Source organism: Orycteropus afer, unplaced genomic scaffold (genome assembly GCF_000298275.1).
Source record: "Orycteropus afer afer isolate SDZICR_OR568_19922 unplaced genomic scaffold, OryAfe1.0 scaffold00407, whole genome shotgun sequence".
Classification (NCBI taxonomy): domain Eukaryota; kingdom Metazoa; phylum Chordata; class Mammalia; order Tubulidentata; family Orycteropodidae; genus Orycteropus; species Orycteropus afer.
This window is the reverse complement of record NW_006921994.1, coordinates 123,054-127,409: the sequence shown is the minus strand read 5'-3', so window position 1 is coordinate 127,409 and position 4,356 is coordinate 123,054.

Below are 4,356 nucleotides of genomic sequence, written 5' to 3'. Positions count from 1 at the left end.
ATTGTTCAAATTAAATTACTGACAAAGGCTGAGGGTCAAGCTGTCATGTCGATGGTCTGACAACGAAAACAAACCCACTGCCATCGAGTGGGTTATGACTCACAGCACCTCTAGAGGACAGAGTAGAACTGCCCCACACGATTTCCAAGGTGGTCAATCTTTCCGGAAGCAGGCTGCCCCATCTTTTTCCTGAGAAGCAGCTAGTGGGTTCAAACCACCGACTTTTAGATTAGCAGCCGAGTGCTTTAACCGCTGCACCACAGGCTAGGAATAAAGCCAAGTTAACAAACCCATCAGGATCAGAAGGAGGCTGTTCTCCCTTCAACAATGGCTATCAACTCTGAGACAGCCAGGCCCCCAGGTCTAACCCTGCTTTCCTCACAGAGTTGGATCTGCGATCCTGTATGCGCTGATATTCCCACTCTGGCAGCGTTGCAGGAATGATCTCAAGTGCAACTGACAACCATGCTGGCTCTAGGTGTTTGTTTTATTTGTTTCTCTTGTCATTTGAATACAGTTCAGTAATTTTCCAGAAAGGACCTGGGGTAGACTGGACAGTGTCCACCATTAAGAGCCAAAAATTTCACATCTGCTAGTGTTCCAGCTGGACTCTCTTGCAAAAAGACTGGTATTTATTCACAAGGGAGCCTTGGAAACAAGTAGGGTGTAGCCGGGAGAGCTCTTACTGATGCTCCTTTGCACCAAAACCCCGTGAAAGGTCGTGGATCCATCCGCAGAGTTGATTGGAAACTATAGTCACACATTTCCCCATTAAAGTATTCTTGCAAAAAGTTTCTTTAAAACTTTTTATAAAGCTAATTGCAACAATAGAGACAATCTTTATAGCACATAGATATTTTCTGGAGGATTTTCATGGACTAAATAGCTCATTGAGTATCTTCACTAATTCAGGCCCTGTCTAACTATCACTAAAGTTCTTGGTGGTGCGAGTGGTTAACATGCTCAGCTGCTAGCTGAAAAGTTATAGGTCCGAATCTTCAGAGGTGCCTCCAGGGAAAGGCCTGGCAATCTTCTTCCCAAAGCAGCCATGGAAAATGTGTGGAGTGCAGTCCTCCTCTGATGTACGTGGAGTTGCCATGAGCTGGAATCGACTCAACAGTGACTGGGGTTTGGAACTGCATCTCATGGTCTTTGTCTGGATGTAATCACAACGCTTCATTCTAACTCATTTTGAATTCTGACACCGGACACCGGTCATCTGTCCAGCTTACAATGATTCCAGTTCTCTGGTAACATTATACCCAGGAGCTGGGCCCCTACACCCAGGGGCCGGGCTGGCCGTGCGTTGACAGTATGCAGCCCAGAGGTACGCGCCCCACCCAGGTTTAGCTGTTCAGTGGCTCATCTCCGGGAAACTGGGTTGGAACAAAGACATCTTCCCCACTGCTGGACCTGCAGTATTGTAAACACGGCAGTGGCAGCGACCACACTCCACCCCATGTGCTGGGAGCAGGGGAAGCTGGCGCACAGAAACCAGAGACAAAGCCCTGAGTGTTCCCAGGCTTAGTCCCACCCATTCCAGGGGCCCAGATGCCGGATCATCGCTGGCTCTGTTGGACACTCCTCATGCTCGCACATCTTCCTTATTTGTTTACTCCAACTCTGGGTAATCTCCGTCCCAAAGGCTCCCTGTTATCATTGTTTGCTGCTGTCAAGTCAGCCCCAACTCACAGTGACCTCGTGCATAAGGGAACCAAACGCCGTCTGGGTTCCGTGCCAACTGCACGGTCGGTCGTTTTACGTTTGAGCCAACGCTTTAACTATTGTGTCAGTCCATCTCGCTGACCTTTGGCCTTACTGGCCAGGATGTCCTTTTCTAGATTCCCAACTGGTCCAAGTTCATGTCTGGGGATCGCATTGTTCCAGGCGGTTAGGGCAGCGGCTCACAGGCACTGGCTTGCGTCCCTGGGAAGAGCCTTCTGGTGATCCAGGTGTGAGATCTGTTTAATCTTCAGATGTGAACTCAGCAAGCCCTTTTAGCTTCAATGCATCTTAGTTTCCTCGACTATAAACGAGAGGAACCAGTTTAAAAATGACAATGCGATAAAGTGCAAAAAGCTTGGACTTTGGGTTTACGCTTGGGCTAAAGTCCCAGCTCAGCCACCTCTCAGAGCCTTGGTTTCCTCATTGGATTGTTTTGAAAGTTAGAAATAGTAGAAGCAAACACACTTGGAGTGTGACAAGTCCTGAATCACGATGCCTACTGTAATGTTACTGAAGATAATTCAGAAACGTTTGCAGCAGTATATGGATAGAGAACTTCCAGAGGTTCAAGCCGGATTCAGAAGAGGACGTGGAACAAGGGATATCATAGCTGTTGTCAGATGGATCTTGGCTCAAGGTGAAGAATACCAGAAAGATGTTTACTTATGTTTTATTGACTATGCAAAGGCATTTGATTGTGTGGATCATGACAAATTATGGATAACATTGAGAAGAATGGGAATCCCTGAGCACTTGATTGTACTCATGACGAATCTGTACCTTGACCAGGAGGCTGTCGTTCGAACAGAACAAGGGGACACTACATGGTTTAAAATCAAGAAGAGAGTGCGTCAGGGTTGTATTCTTTCTCCACACTTATTCAATCTATATGCTGAGCAAATAATCCGAGAAGCTGGACTATGTGAAGAAAAACATGGTATCAGGATTGGAGGAAGAATCATTAACAACCTGAGATATGCAGACGATACAACTTTGCTTGCTGAAAGTGAGGATGACTTAAGGCACCTACTGATGAAGGTTGAAGAATACAGTCTGCAGTATGGATTACATCTCAACATAAAAAAAACAAAAATCCTCACAACTGGACCAATGAGCAGCATCACAATAAATGGAGAGAAGATTGAGGTTGTCAAGGAATTCACGTTGCTTGGTTCTACAATCGATGCCAACGGAAGCAGCAGTCAGGACATTAGACGACGTGTAGCTGTGGGAAAGTCAACTGTGAAGGAACTGTATCAAGTGCTGAGGAGCAAGGATATCTCCTTGAGGACTAAGGTGCACCTGACACAAGCCATGATATTTCCAATCGCCTGGTATGCATGTGAGAGCCGGACAATGAATAAGGAAGACCGAAGAAGAGTTGATGCTTTTGAGTTGTGGTGCTGGCGAAGAATGCTGAAAGTACCATGGACTGCTAAAAGAACTAACAGATCTGTCCTGGAGGAAGTGCAGCCAGAATGCTCCTTGGAAGCAAGAATGGCCAGACTTCGTCTCACCTATTTTGGTCATGTTGTAAGAAGGGACCATTCCCTGGAGAAGGATGTCATGCTTGGTAGGGTGGAGGGTCGACGAAAGAGAGGGAGGCCTTCAGGGAGATGGATTGATACAGGGGCTGCGATGATGGGCTCGAGTATAGCAGGGATTGTGGGGCTGGCGCGGGATCGGGCAGTGTTTCGTTCTGCTGTGCATGGGGTCGCTATGAGTCGGAAACGACTCGACGGCACTTAACAACAACAACAACTGTAATGTTACTGTTCTTGCTACCACCACAGACTAGGAAGAAAGGCCTGGCTGTCTTCTTCCAACAATCAGCTGGTGGGAACTCTGGACCATGACAGTCCGAGCTGCTGCCAGCCCAGGGGAAGGCACGGGACAGGCAGCGTGGCAGTCCACGGTGCACGGGATCGCTAAGAGTCGGGGTGGACTCCGCGGCCTGACAACCACAACAGCGTTACTGGTGCCACTGCCCCGCCTCCACTGAGTGTGGGAGTTCTTTGCCATCTGTCCGGGACAATTCCTCACATAAAGGGCAGAGTTACAGACTCTGAACAAATAGATTGTGGTTTCTGGCAGTGTCATCTTTCTTACTAGGTGCTTGGTCTCCCCTAATACTTGCTGGAATCCTCCCCCCAACCCCAGCAGGGGATGTGAGATGGATACAGGGTTTGCTCTGTTAAGTTAATGAGGTCACTTCAGTGTAGGGTGTGTCTCCAACCTAAGGACTTTGGAGATACAGAAAGCAGGTTAGGCAGAGAAGCAGCACGGGTGGGGATGACAGAGATTGCAGAGGAATCAAGGAAGGTCAGGGTTACAGAAGCTGAGCGAGTATCTTCCCTCAGAGTCAACAGAGAGAGTCTTCCCCCAGTGCCAGTGCCAGGAATTTGGACTCTAGCTTCCTAACTGCAAGAAAATAAATTGCTGTTCTTCAAAGCCACCCCCTTGTGGTATTTCTATTCCAGCAGCACTAGGGAACTCAGGCAGTGACCACAGGTATTTAGCTCTCTGACCGTGTGTGTCCCCTGCTCTGATAGGTTGATCAACCCAAGAGTTATGGAGAAGTGAGAAGTAGACCTTGCTTCTTTTCCGTGAAGAAATGGAGTGCAGCAAAGT